Raw genomic sequence first — 15,196 nt, 5'->3', positions numbered from 1 at the left:
TTGTAGCATTAACTTCTGTGGAGTAGCAGAGAATAGCAGCTTTCCAATTCCATCCCTGATCCTAATTCCCACACAGCCCTTGCCATGTGGAGTGAGCTAAGATGAAATTCCACAGGATACCAGGGTAGCGGTATTTCAAGCATTTCAATGGAACTAGTCATATGAGTAAAGTCATTTACTTATTTGCAGAATTGGGTCCTATGTTAGCATATTTTGCAATCTCCATAATTACACAGCTATTTTAGCTATAATAGTTGGGAAAAAATTATAAAAGGACAACCAGCCTTCTGTGCTCTATGCTGGTATCTCATTATTTCAGTTCCCCCTAGCATACAGCAGCTTTGAAGGATCTTGAAGAACTATGTATGAGAAGCTGAGTAACCTTTGTGCAGTTGTGCCTTTTGCTATCTAGTTGTACAGTAACTCCTCGCTTAACATTGTAGTTATGTTCCTGAAAAATGCGACTTTAAGTGAAACGATGTTAAGCGAATCCAATTTCCCCATAAGAATAAATGTAAATGGGGGGGTTAGGTTCCAGGGAAATTTTTTTCACCAGACAAAAGACAAAAGACTATATATATATACACACACACAGAGTATAAGTTTTAAACAAACAATTTAATACTGGTACACAGCGATGATGATTGTGAAGCTTGGTTGAGGTGGTGGAGTCAGAGGGTGGGATATTTCCCAGGGAATGCCTTACTGCTAAATGATGAACTAGCAATTGGCTGAGCCCTCAAGGGTTAACTCATAGTTGGTAATGTAGCCTCACACTCTACAAGGCAGCACAAATGGAGGGAGGGGAGACAGCATGGCAGAGAGACAGAGACACACACCATGTGTGTGAGAGAGAGATGCATGTTGCTCCTTTAAGTACGCTGACCCCACTCTAAGTACACTGCCTTTTTAAGTTAATCAGCATGCTGAGACAGCAGCTGCTGCCAAGAAGCTACCTCCTTCCTGAGCCCTGTCGTGTATCCCCCCTGCTCTATGGAAGATGGGGTAAGCGGGGTGCAGGAGCAAGGGGAAGGGGGATACCCTGACATTAGCCTCACTCTTCTCCCCCCACACCCCCCGCACAGCAAGCAGGAGGCTCTGAAGAGCAGCTCTAAGGCAGAGGGCAGGAGCAGCACATGGCAGTGGGGGGAGGGACAGCTGAACTGCCGGCAATTGATACCCTGCTGGGCAGCTGCTGCACAGGGAACTTAGGGGAGTGGGGAGCTGATAGGGGGGCTGCCGGTCCATCCTGGTTCCAGGCCCCACCAGCTAGCTGCAAAAGGCTGCTCTTCCTGCAAGCAGTGGACAAAACAGGCGGTTGCCAAACGACATTAGAAGGGCACATTGCACAACTTTAAACGAGCATGTTCCCTAACTGGTCAGCAACGTAACAATGAAACAACGTTAACCGGGATGACTTTAAGTGAGAAGTTACTGTAAAGGGAATTTCCAGCAGACCCAATTTCCTATGGCATAATTCAGCAAACATTTTCCTGTTGAGCTGAACTTCAAAATTTGATACTGTATGAAAATAACAGACAGACCTAAGCAGTGGTGAGCTGGAGCTGGTTCGCAGCGGTTCGCGTGAACCGGTTGTTAAATTTTGAAGCAGTTTTAGAACCGGTTGTTAACCTGCTTCCCTGCAGGGGGCGCTGAGGCTTTGATGGGCTCCGGCCAGGAAAGGATGTAATTCCTCCTCCGGCCGCCGGGGGCGCTGCGCTGCGGGAGCCATGTGGGCTGCTGCCTGGCCCTGTGCAGGAGCCCAGGTGCTGCTGCTGCTCCCCTGGCCCTGGGGCTCCCGCTGCTGCCTGGTGGGTCCCCGGCTGCTCTGCTGGGCCTGGGCTGCGTCCTGCTGCTCCGGCTGCTCTGAGCTGCTCTCCCCGTGAGCACCCACCACCCTGCCTGCAGCCAGCCCCTGCCTGCACCAGCCCCCCGCACCCCCTGCCTGCACCAGCCCCTGCCACACCCCCTGCCCGCAGCCAGCCCCTTTCTCCAGCCCCCCCGCACCCCCTGCCTGCACCAGCCCCTGCCACACCCCCTGCCCGCAGCCAGCCCCTGTCTCCAGCCCCCCCACCCCCTGCCTGCACCAGCCCCTGTCTCCAGCCACCCTCGCACCCCCTGCCTGCACCAGCCCCTGCCACACCCCCTGCCCGCAGCCAGCCCCTGTCTCCAGCCCCCCCACCCCCTGCCTGCACCAGCCCCTGCCACACCCCCTGCCCGCAGCCAGCCCCTGTCTCCAGCCCCCCCACCCCCTGCCTGCACCAGCCCCTGCCGCACCCCCTGCCCGCAGCCAGCCCCTGTCTCCAGCCCCCCCGCACCCCCTGCCTGCACCAGCCCCTGCCACACCACCTGCCCACAGCCAGCCCCTGTCTCCAGCCCCCCCACCCCCTGCCCGCAGCCAGCCCCTGTCTCCAGCCACCCCCGCACCCCCTGCCTGCACCAGCCCCTGCCAAACCCCCTGCCCACAGCCAGCCCCTGTCTCCAGCCCCCCCACCCCCTGCCTGCACCAGCCCCTGCCACACCCCCTGCCCACAGCCAGCCCCTGTCTCCAGCCCCCCCGCACCCCCTGCCCGCAGCCAGCCCCAGTCTCCAGCCACCCCCTGCCGCACCCCCTGCCTGCACCAGCCCCTGCCACACCCCCTGCCTGCAGCCAGCCCCTGTCTCCAGCCACCCCCACCCCCTGCCTGCAGCCAGCCCCTCCCTCCAGCCACCCCCTGCACCCCTGCCCGCAGCCAGCCCCTGCACCCCCTGCCCTGCCTTCAGCCACCCCCGCACCCCCTGCCTGCAGCCAGCCCTGCCTCCAGCCCCCCGCACCCCCTGCCCGCAGCCAGCCCCTGCCTCCAGCCAACTCCGCACCCCCTGCCCGCAGCTAGCCCCTGTCTCCAGCCATCCCCGCACCCCCTGCCTGCACCAGCCCCTGCCGTACCCCCTGCCAGCAGCCAGCCCCTGCCTCCAGCCCCCCCGCACCCCCCTGCCCACAGCTAGCCCCTGCACCCCCTGCCCTGCCTCCAGCCACCCCCGCACCCCCTGCCCACAGCCAGCTCCTGCCTCCAGCCCCCCCACACCCCCTGCCTCCAGCCAGCCCCTGCCTCCAGCCAGCCCCTGCACCCCCTGACCTGCCTCCAGCCCCCCTGAATCCCCTGCCTGCAGCCAGCCCCTGCCTCCAGCCAGCCCCTGCAGCCCCTGCCCACAGCCAGCCCCTGCATCCCTGCCCTGCCTCCAGCCACCCCTGCATCCTCTGCCTGCAGCCAGCCTCTGCCACACCCCCTGCCCTGCCTCCAGCCACCCCCGTACCCCGTGCCCTGCCCACAGCCAGCCCCTGCCGCACCCCCGCCTTGCCCGTAGCCAGCCCCGCACCCCCTTGCCTCCAGCCAACCCCACACTCTCCTGTCTCCAGCCAGCTCCGCACCCCCTGCCCTGCCCATAGCCAGCCCCGCACCCCCTTGCCTCCAGCCAACCAGCACCCTCCTGTCTCCAGCCAGCTCTGCACCCCCTGCCCTGCCTGCAGCCAACCCAGCACCCCCTGCCTCCAGCTAGCCCTGCCCCACGCCCCTGTCTGCAGCTGGCCCACATCCACTGGTGCCCTGCAGTTCCCAGGGCAGTAACCCTGCACACCTGCTTCAATGGGGGGGGGCAGGGTGCAGCTGGGACCCACACATGTGCACACCCTAGGGTGACCAGACAACAAGTGTGAAAAATCAGGACAGGGGGTGGGGGGTAATAGGAGCCTATATAAGAAAAAGACCCCAAAATCGGGACTGTCCCTATAAAATCGGGACATCTGGTCACCCTAGCACACCCCCAGGGAGTGGCGGGGACCCACATGTGAAACAGAGCTTATTTCTAGTTCAGGACCATCTTTTTAAAAAAGAACTTTAGGTAGGGTTAACACACACACGTATTTTCCCAGACAGGTCAGGCTTTTTGGTTCTTAAATCGCCGTCCGGGAGGAATTTTTAAAATTTAAAAATTTAAAAATTCCTCCCGGGAAAATACGGACATATGGTAACCCTGTCGGTACCAAAAATATATACTGGGGCACATCCCTTAAATCAGAACTTTTGATAGGGAACTGGTTGTTAAGATTTTGGCAGCTCATCACTGGACCTAAGTACAATTTTAAGTACTGCCTCTGAACAGCACTTGGCCTGTTAGTAAGATACATGTCAATAGTAACCTATCTATCTAGGTACCTGTATGGCCCCATCACTACTACAGTATCTGAATTACTAATATTACAAAGTGCTGCACTAACAATATTCACTGAAGCCTACCTTTGCTGTTGCATTGGTTTAACATGTGAAAAGACAATCAGCAAAAATGACATGCTGTAGCTCAAATGCATAGCAGGAAAGTTAAATGTTAAAATAGGTCTTACCTGGACCTGGGAAGATGAAGCGTTTCTAGAAATGAATGGAACAAAATGAAGACAGCAAGACAAGACATACCAGTGAGTTTCAGCTAAGAAAGGAAAGTGCTTACCCTCAGGCATCTGGGCGTAGAAGAAAAGGAGAACCAGTCTAAAACCTACCAAAGAGGTGATTTATGAATTCATTCAGCCTGAGTTTTTGGCGTTAGCAAATATATGCAGTAAATAGAAACAGCGATCGGTATATTTAGAGCAGAAAATAGCATTACTTTAGTTCAAGAATTAGTCAACGATTCACAAAATGCTGGCTTGTGTGTCTTTGATTCTGTGTTCCACTTTGTAGCTGAGAACCAACATACAGTATTTATATCTAATTTACAACAAAAGGTTAGTAGCATGTGAATACCCTAATTTGGGTAGGGACAATTCAAACCAGAGTAGAGTTGACTTCCAACAGATGTGCACGTTGACTTAAAGAATCGATCCTTTGTGTCTGAGGAGACGATGTAGAACCACACACTGAAAATAAGAGGCTGGTGGTACAAGTATAGCTAAGAAATCTGGCCATGTACCTAGCACTACCACAGATTTCCTGCGTAGCTCTGGACAAGTCACAGCCACATTTTCAAAAGTGGATACTGATTCAGGGTGTCTCCTGTGACACGATCCCCGGAGTGCAGCCTGGGACCATGGGGCCGCTGTGCCCCCTGAAGTCTCTCCAGCTTGGGCTGTCTCTCACAATGCCTTGCTAGTAACAAGCAGCAAGCCCCTCCAGGCGCTGTGATCACTCAGCACAACAGCATGTGGAGCCCCACACCCAGCTAGACCGCATGAATGCTCCCAGAGCCACTCATGAATCACATAGGGAAAGGCACCAGCCAGATCCTCTCAGCTCCCAGCACTGTACCCCAGGAATATACCATCCTAAACTGCTCAAGATGAGCAGAGAAAATTTATTAATTGTTTCACCATGTCATCAATGGAAAGTGTATATAAACCACCCTTTGTAAACCTGAGCAGTTTTGCCACAGACTTCATACAAACTCACTGGTAAAGATAAACAGTAAAACAAATGTACTGACTACAAAAGATAGATCTTAAGTGATATTAAGTGATAGGCAAAAAGTCAGAGTTAGTTACCAAAATAAAATAAAATAAAATAAAATATAAGCACGCAGTCTAAACTCTCAACCCTATTAGATTGGGTAACATCTAGATTAAGCAGTTTTTCTCACCCCACTGGATATTGCAGTCCTTAATATACAGGGTTGTCCCTTAAACCTGGGCCAGCCTCCTCTGTTGGAGTCTTCAGTTTTCTTCTGAGTGTCTTGGTTGCTTGCAGCGTAGGTGGGGGCAGGGGAAAGGCCAAGCATGGGCCTGATATGTTCTGTTTTTATACCTTCAGTCCCATGTGCTTGGGGAGCACAAGTCCAAGCATGTCGGGGGGCATTGCTGAGTCCCCAGGCAAGGTTGAGCAATTCCCCCGGTGTGGCCTCATGAAGATGAGTCACTGAATTGTAGCTCCCTTGCTGGATAGTGGGCTGTTGATGATTGTTTGACACTTCACGCTGGCATTGGTTACTTTCCTGGCTGTTGTCTCTGAGGAGCAAATATCTGGCTGATTCCCCAACTTACAGCATGTTTTAGCGACAACAATACAACACAATCTCATAACTTCATATGCGCTAAAGATATGCATATGCAGAGAGAACAGTGACTTTCCTCACATGGCATAATTTACAGTATATGTCAGATCACAATGATATAAAAACGAGGAATCTGGGGGTTACAGGGTGCTCCCCCAAGGTACAGAATGTCACATCTCCAATTTTCGTTCCCCAGTTTGAAACACGTTGATTCTGATTTTCAAAAATGCTGAACACCCAAAAAATTTCGGCACTAAGACACTTAACCATCAGTGGCTACTTTTGAAATTTTTAGTCTTAAATCCTAAGAGCTTCAGTTTCCCTACGTATAGAATGGGTGCTGTACGGCCTAATCCATTGCTTTGTTGGTAAAACACCTTGAGATCCTGTGATAGAAAGTTCTATAGATGAGCAAAATACACATTATTGTATAACCAGGGGATCACCTTTCTCTCATTTAATTTCTATGGTGACCAGAAAGTTCTTTAAAAAAAGAAAAGGAGTACTTGTGGCACCTTAGAGACTAACCAATTTATTTGAGCATAAGCTTTCGTGAGCTACAGCTCACTTCATCGGATGCATACTGTGGAAAGTGTAGAAGATCTTTTTATATACACACAAAGCATGAAAAAATACCTCCTCCCACCCCACTCTCCTGCTGGTAATAGCTTATCTAAAGTGATCACTCTCCTTACAATGTGTATGATAATCAAGTTGGGCCATTTCCAGCACAAATCCAGGTTTTCTCACCCCCCCCCCCACACAAACCCACTCTCCTGCTGGTAATATCTTATCTAAAGTGACCACTCTCTTTACAATGTGTATGATAATCAAGGTGGGCCATTTCCAGCACAAATCCAGGGTTTAAAAAGAACGTCTGGGGGGGGGTAGGAAAAAACAAGGGGAAATAGGTTACCTTGCATAATGACTTAGCCACTCCCAGTCTCTATTCAAGCCTAAGTTAATTGTATCCAATTTGCAAATGAATTCCAATTCAACAGTTTCTCGCTGGAGTCTGGATTTGAAGTTTTTTTGTTGTAATATCACAACTTTCATGTCTGTAATGGCGTGACCAGAGAGATTGAAGTGTTCTCCGACTGGTTTATGAATGTTATAATTCTTGACATCTGATTTGTGTCCATTTATTCTTTTATGTAGAGACTGTCCAGTTTGACCAATGTACATGGCAGAGGGGCATTGCTGGCACATGATGGCATGTATCACATTGGTGGATGTGCAGGTGAACGAGCCTCTGATAGTGTGGCTGATGTTATTAGGCCCTGTGATGGTGTCCCCTGAATAGATATGTGGGCACAGTTGGCAACGGGCTTTGTTGCAAGGATAGGTTCCTGGGTTAGTGGTTCTGTTGTGTGGTATGTGGTTGCTGGTGAGTATTTGCTTCGGGTTGGGGGGCTGTCTGTAGGCAAGGACTGGCCTGTCTCCCAAGATTTGTGAGAGTGTTGAGTCATCCTTCAGGATAAGTTGTAGATCCTTAATAATGCGTTGGAGGGGTTTTAGATGGGGGCTGAAGGTGACGGCTAGTGGCGTTCTGTTATTTTCTTTGTTAGGCCTGTCCTGTAGTAGGAGACTTCTGGGAACTCTTCTGGCTCTATCAATCTGTTTCTTCACTTCGGCAGGTGGGTATTGTAGTTGTAAGAATGCTTGATAGAGATCTTGTAGGTATTTGTCTCTGTCTGAGGGGTTGGAGCAAATGCGATTGTATCGCAGAGCTTGGCTGTAGACGATGGATCGTGTGGTGTGGTCAGGGTGAAAGCTGGAGGCATGCAGGTAGGAATAGCGGTCAGTAGGTTTCCGGTATAGGGTGGTGTTTATGTGACCATCGTTTATTAGCACTGTAGTGTCCAGGAAATGGATCTCTTGTGTGGACTGGACCAGGCTGAGGTTGATGGTGGGATGGAAATTGTTGAAATCATGGTGGAATTCCTCAAGTGCTTCTTTTCCATGGGTCCAGATGATGAAGATGTCATCAATATAGCACAAGTAGAGTAGGGGCGTTAGGGGACGTGAGCTGAGGAAGCGTTGTTCTAAGTCAGCCATAAAAATGTTGGCATACTGTGGGGCCATGCGAGTACCCATAGCAGTGCCACTGATCTGAAGGTATACATTGTCCCCAAATGTAAAATAGTTATGGGTAAGGACAAAGTCACAAAGTTCAGCCACCAGGTTAGCCGTGACATTATCGGGGATAGTGTTCTTGACGGCTTGTAGTCCATCTTTGTGTGGAATGTTGGTGTAGAGGGCTTCTACATCCATAGTGGCCAGGATGGTGTTATCAGGAAGACCACCGATGGATTGTAGTTTCCTCAGGAAGTCAGTGGTGTCTCGAAGGTAGCTGGGAGTGCTGGTAGCGTAGGGCCTGAGGAGGGAGTCTACATAGCCAGACAATCCTGCTGTCAGGGTGCCAATGCCTGAGATGATGGGGCACCCAGGATTTCCAGGTTTATGGATCTTGGGTAGTAGATAGAATATCCCAGGTCGGGGTTCCAGGGGTGTGTCTGTGCGGATTTGATCTTGTGCTTTTTCAGGGAGTTTCTTGAGCAAATGCTGTAGTTTCTTTTTGTAACTCTCAGTGGGATCAGAGGGTAATGGCTTGTAGAAAGTGGTGTTGGAGAGCTGCCGAGCAACCTCTTGTTCATATTCCGACCTATTCATGATGACAACAGCACCTCCTTTGTCAGCCTTTTTGATTATGATGTCAGAATTGTTTCTGAGGCTGTGGATGGCATTGTGTTCCGCACGGCTGAGGTTATGGGGCAAGTGATGCTGCTTTTCCACAATTTCAGCCCGTGCACGTCGGCGGAAGCACTCTATGTAGAAGTCCAGTCTGCTGTTTCGACCTTCAGGAGGAGTCCACCTAGAATCCTTCTTTTTGTAGTGTTGGTAGGGAGGTCTCTGTGGATTAGTATGTTGTTCAGAGGTATGTTGGAAATATTCCTTGAGTCGGAGACGTCGAAAATAGGATTCTAGGTCACCACAGAACTGTATCATGTTCGTGGGGGTGGAGGGGCAGAAGGAGAGGCCCCGAGATAGGACAGCTGCTTCTGCTGGGCTGAGAGTATAGTTGGATAGGTTAACAATATTGCTTAAGGCTTTAGTGTTGTGACTGTTCTTCTGTCACCAGGATTGCTCTTAGCAGAAATAATTCACACACCGACATTTTTAGAAATGTTTCTCCTCAGGAACACTTGTAAATTACTTGTTGGAGCACAACATCCTCTTCTCAGGCTGACTTCATCCCTTATTTGGTGTGTATTCATCTACAGGGGGTATGAATTATTGTAGAAGTGTTTTACATTTAGTGGGCATAAATACTGACAAATAAACACAAAGGATTAAGCAATAAATCAGTTTTCCTACAAGATGTACATTCTATTTTTCATGATTAATCAAGGTGTCAGTGTAGATAAGGGTCAAATATTGTAAGAGAATATTATTCTTAGGATAATACTACATTGTAAAATAATGCTTGATCTTTTATTAATATTTTGTAGGAAAAACATTTTTGTTGCAGAAAAATTATGTGCAAAAGGAATTTAGCGGAAGATGTATATGTTATGTATAAGTTACAGGTAGGTCCAGCCTTTTGAGTTATATAGGATCCCAAGCAAGAGTGGGGCCTCAGACTACTGGAGGCAGGGATTTAGAAACCTCTTTCCTACATCTCTGGTCCCAGCACTGGCAAGTGATCTGGATTTAGGGTGAGTCATCATTTCCACTGGTGGCTAGGGCAATGTGGATCTGGTCTATGACTTGTCACGTCATCACAGGCTTGATGGTTCCAGTTGTTATGACTAAGGTCCATCCTTGATACAGCCTGATAAGTAAACCACAAAGTTGCTAACAAAATCAATATGTTTCCTTCATAAAGACTAGCCAGAGTATGATGGGGACAAAGCGGTGTGTATGGAGGGATGGCTGCTGGGTTTCATTTAGACTGTAGTAATATTTTACATCTATATTGTACTCTTCATTCTGAGGGGTCCAAAGAACTTTAAAAAAAATGGACTGAATATTGCTATGTGCTGAGACCCCGTACCTCCCATTAAAGTAAAAGGAAATGGGATATTCTCAACAATTCTCATTGCAGAATTCCTGGGTCAAATCCTGAAGTCCTTACCCAGACAAAACTTTCACCCTATCTTACATCCCTGAGGTTCCACCCAGCTTGGTACCCAAGGAAACACCAAAACAAGGGACCAGATTTTCGACAGAGCTGAGCACATCTCAGTGAGAGCTGCTGGCTTCTGAACATGTTTGAAAGTCTGGCCCAGACGCCTCAGCCCTTGAAAATCTGGCCTGAGCTCTTTCAAAATTCTGGCCCCTTCCTTTAAAGTCCTTGCATTTTTATTTAAAGTCCTTGCTATTACCAGCAGGAGAGTGGGGTGGGAGGAGGTATTGTTTCATGGTGTCTGTGTATATAATGTCTTCTGCAATTTCCACAGTATGCATCCGATGAAGTGAGCTGTAGCTCACGAAAGCTCATGCTCAAATAAATTGGTTAGTCTCTAAGGTGCCACAAGTACTCCTTTTCTTTTTGCGAATACAGACTAACACGGCTGTTACTCTGAAACCTGCATTTTTATTAGAACTGGATGAAAAATTTACATTGAGAATATTTTTGATTAAAAATGCCTGTGGGATTACATGGAGACCTTCTCATGAACATTTCTGTTTTTGTCCTAATTTTGCGGGTTTTCACTGAAAAAATCAAAAGGCTGGTTGTCAAAAACTGGAAAATTTTGGAGGTTTGAGTTTTTAATGAAAACCTGAAAAAAATTAACAAAAAATTTCAATGAAAACAAAACAAAACAAAAATATCTGTTTTCCTAATGCAACCCTGACCAGCTCTAGTTTTTATACATGTAAGCCTGTGGCAGCTTGGTAGCTCTAGGGAAGGACCTCTCAGCTCCCATCTCTTGGTGAGCCGACCTCATTTGCATGTTCATTACCAGCTATCCCAGTGTGACTATTTTGATTAAAATACAATGAAGTATGGGATGTTTGGGTAATTAAATGTTGTCATCCTTATTGTGTGACAAAAGCACAACAGAACTGTACATAATATGCCTTGAGCAAAGAGCCATACACCTCTGGGTAATGGAACTGGGACCATTGGGCAGATAGGGAGGGGAAGGGGGCTTTTACCTGGTATGGAAGAGTAAATTCCTGGTGGCAAGACTCTGCTCAAGACTCTTCACATAGTATAATGGCAGAGCGGAGTGAACTCTGGGAGGGACCTAGATCTAGCACCACAAGAGCTGTTATCACTATCGCTGGCCTAGGATCCTGAAGACCCACATCTGCCATTGCAATGAGAGGTGACCGTGGTGAGAAATGACACAGAGGCAGATAGAGGAGATGGCACGGAGATGGCATTGCAGGCAGAGGTGGTGGCAAGGTAAGAGAGATAGCATCCTGGCTAGAGGGGGCACAATGAGAGATGATGCAGAGGTGGCAGCAAGGCATCTGTTCAGGAAGCCAGACAGCACTTCCCCCTCGGCCTGGAGCTGGACTTGTTTGAGTGCATGTCACTCTCAGGCTCTGGGACTTCACTAACACCAAACCCTAAGTGGAGTGCCCCAGAGGGGAAAGAGGCAGGACATGAGGTCTCAAAGGGACATTTGTCCATCAGATGTTCACACTAGCAAGGTGGAAAACAGAGACTAAGGACTACTGCCCAAGATACGGTAGAAGTGGGTGTTTTACTTACTATTTGTATAAACACATAGTTGATTTAGCATTGTTGTGTTTTCCCAGATTAATGCTGTGTTCCTTTCCCCCCTTTATGAAATTGTTTTTGTTTTATACACAGACTGAGTGCTTGCAAGAGGGGAAGCATTGCCTGCTAAGTGTGCCCAGGGAAGGTATGTAGTTTTCCTCAGATTTCTGGGTGGCATCTCAAGCCAGTGGTGTTTGTTAATTTTAAGAAGAACCCTCTAGATATTTGATCCTGGCCCTTTTTGCTGCCGAGAACACCTGGCAGAAGAGTTACCTACATGTAAAGTACTAACAAAAGGTTTAACTTAAGCACCATGATGTGCACGTTCCTACGCCGAGCAACATGCAATCACAGTGCTGTCCCCTCCCGTCTCTTCATAGTCCTAAGTCATTCTATCACATCTGCTATTTAGTCTGTCACTCTTTGAGGCAGGGACTGTGTATTTCTTCGTCTTCAGGGAAGCATCTAGCCCACACTTAGCTGCTATGAAATAATTAACAATAAAATCAAACACCAGCTCACAATGAACTAAGCATCACATATTTTAAATGCAAAGAAATGTTTATTTGACAGGTGTGATTAGTAAAGAGCTAATGAGGAGAGAAATGTGTGATTTTCATCTGTTTTGAAATGAAATCATGACTTGGGGTATGTCTACATTGCAGTCAGAGGTGTGAGTGCAGCCCATGTAGACATACCCGAGCTGGCTTTGCGCTAGTTAACGCGCGTACCACAGCAGAGACTTCAGCATGAGCTGTAGAAGCGACACCTGGGACGCTGGGTACTTACTCAGGCCGTTAGTCTGCGCCAAGGCCTGTGCTGCTGAATCTTCACTGCTCTTGGTACTAGAGCACTAGCTAGAACACAGCTAGCTCAGGTATGTGGACGTGTGCTCCAATCACAAGCCCACTTGCAGAGGAGACGTAGCCTAAGGGCCCAGTGCAGTACCATGGTGAAAAACAGGAACGTGTGTGTTTCAGTTGTCTATGTTGGGAAAAAACACAACAAGAGTCCACATTCATGGCCCGATCCTGCATCCCTTAACCACCTGAGTAAGGCTGTAGGATCAAGACCTCAGTCACTGCACAGAAGGTCCCTGTATAGAGTAGCTCTGGGAGGGGCCTGGGATGCTTGCGTGATGGTAGGAGTGGTTAATTTCCCATGCACCCCTCCATGTAAATTTTGCCTCCCCCAGTCAGTCATTAGCATGGATGTGAGTGTTGAATAATGCCTGCTAGCATCCTCTGTGCCAACCATCAGTGCTGGCAGTTCAGCATGGGCACAGGTGCAGCTGGTAGTCTTTATACCATAAAGGACCCTGCCAAACACAGGGTGCAAGCTGAAGGAACACTCCTATACACAAACATGCAGCTCAGCAAAAAACAGAATGACTGGCATGTGTCACTCACTAGCTGGCCCCGAGAACTAACGGTTCTTTGCAAACAATACACAATAGCTGTTACTCCAGCTCTCGGGCCTGATACACCCCATGCTGATCTAGGAATAGGTGCTGGAAATAGGGGTGCTGGGGGTGCAGCTGCACCCCCTGGCTTGAAGTGGCTTCCATTATATAAAGGGTTTACAGTTTGGTTAAATGCCTCTCAGCACCCCCACTATACAAATTGTTCCAGCACCCCTGGATCTAGGCATCCTGGTATAAGCTGAGGGCATGCTGCGTATGTGTATCTATATAGGCTAGTATAGAATGGGAGTGGATGTGCTCCACAGAATAACTTGCTTGAGAGCTGTCCATGTGGGCTGCTCCTAGGGGTATGTGCTGTGCATCCTGCATATACTGGAACAAGCTGGGCCCTATGTTTATTTTTGCTTGTTGGATCATTATTGAAATCAGCTTTATATAGTTAGAAAGGATCAAAATCACATCATAATTTTAAGAATAAAAGACTATTGATTTTCTGCTAATAATAACATCTTATGGTTTTGCACAATCTTTGCATGCACAAGAGAGGACATTTTTGTACTTGAAGTCAATAGTTTCCCTGTTGCAAATAAGAGTACCAACTTGAGCCTCAGTTTTATCTTCCTGGCAGCAGCAACATTGGCGTTCTTTGTAATCAAAGCTAAAGGGAAGAAATAAGTTGTTGTTGGTAAATTGTATTGTTTTGAAATGTTAAATACAACTTCAGAGTGCCAAGCTTTAATGTAAAATTGTTTTTCATAACAGCACCTGAGAGCCTGACATCTCTAAGCAGCTAAAGAAGAGTATTTTGCAAGCTGACCGGTCTGACAGATTCTGTGTTATTCATAAGATACCTGTTTGCTCAAAACTGCTCACTCGAAACAATAGAATCTATCTTTTCTATTTGTAAGACCTCTTCTACCTTCGTCAATCAAACCATTTCACAATTTTCAATTGTTCTTGTCTAAATTAACTGCTTACTTGCTTATAGATCAGGAAGAATGATTCTCCATAAAAGAAACAGCAGAGCTGATTAATATACATGAAGAAAGGAGTTTGGTTTTCCATTCAGTATTAACATTGTGCACATTTACCCAAATTATTCTATATCTTAAATCTGCCATGCAGCATTCCCTCTCCTGCCTGTGATGTGGGAAAGAAACTGCAGGGAGGAGCTAGCCAGAGACTTAAGCCAGCAGGGCAGCTGCAGAAAGCAGTTCAAGCAAAGACTTATACACACTGATGATATCAGCCTGCTTTCTACAGTTTTCACTCTGAACAGTCCATCCCCTGTGCCGAATGGCTGCAACCCTTTCACGTGCCTCCCTTCCTTGGTTTTAGCTAATCCCTTCCTAATAACCCCACTGAAAGGATTTAAATAACAAAACCAAACCAAAATAGTCACAGAGCTAACATAAGCCTTGCTGCCATGACACAGTTCACTTGCTTGTATGCTATTTTCATTTCCCCTGTGCTTTGTCTCTCTTGTCTCTTTAGACTCTTCAGGCCAGGGGCCTTCTCTTACTTATGCTGGTACAGCACCTAGCACAATTCTGGGTTGGCTCTGAAGTGCAACTGTAATAACCATGATCATTTTGGCTGAAATCTCTCAAACCTGTGAGAGGCTGTCATCTGGAAATCAATTTGGCATGATATCATATACAAATTATATTCATTTTTTTTCTGAAAATGATTTACTTGCAAACAAAATGCTCTCTTAAATACTGTCTTTATTATACAATTAACACAATAAGGTACTTGTTCTCTACAAAGTTGTTACAAGGAGGAGGGAGAAAAAAATTTCTTGTTAACCTCTGATGATAGGACAAGAAGAAATGGGCTTAAATTACAACAAGGATGGTTTAGGTTGGACATTAGGAAAAACTTTCGATCAAGGTAGTTAAGCATTGGAATAAATTGCCCAGGGAGGTTGTAGAATCTCCATCAATGGAGGTCTTTAAGATCAGGTTAGACAAACACCTGTCAGGGGTGGTCTACTCTAGATAATACTTAGTCCTGCC

Source organism: Natator depressus, chromosome 1 (genome assembly GCF_965152275.1).
Source record: "Natator depressus isolate rNatDep1 chromosome 1, rNatDep2.hap1, whole genome shotgun sequence".
In the NCBI taxonomy this organism is placed as follows: Eukaryota; Metazoa; Chordata; order Testudines; family Cheloniidae; genus Natator; species Natator depressus.
Note: the sequence above shows the minus strand (reverse complement) of the source record.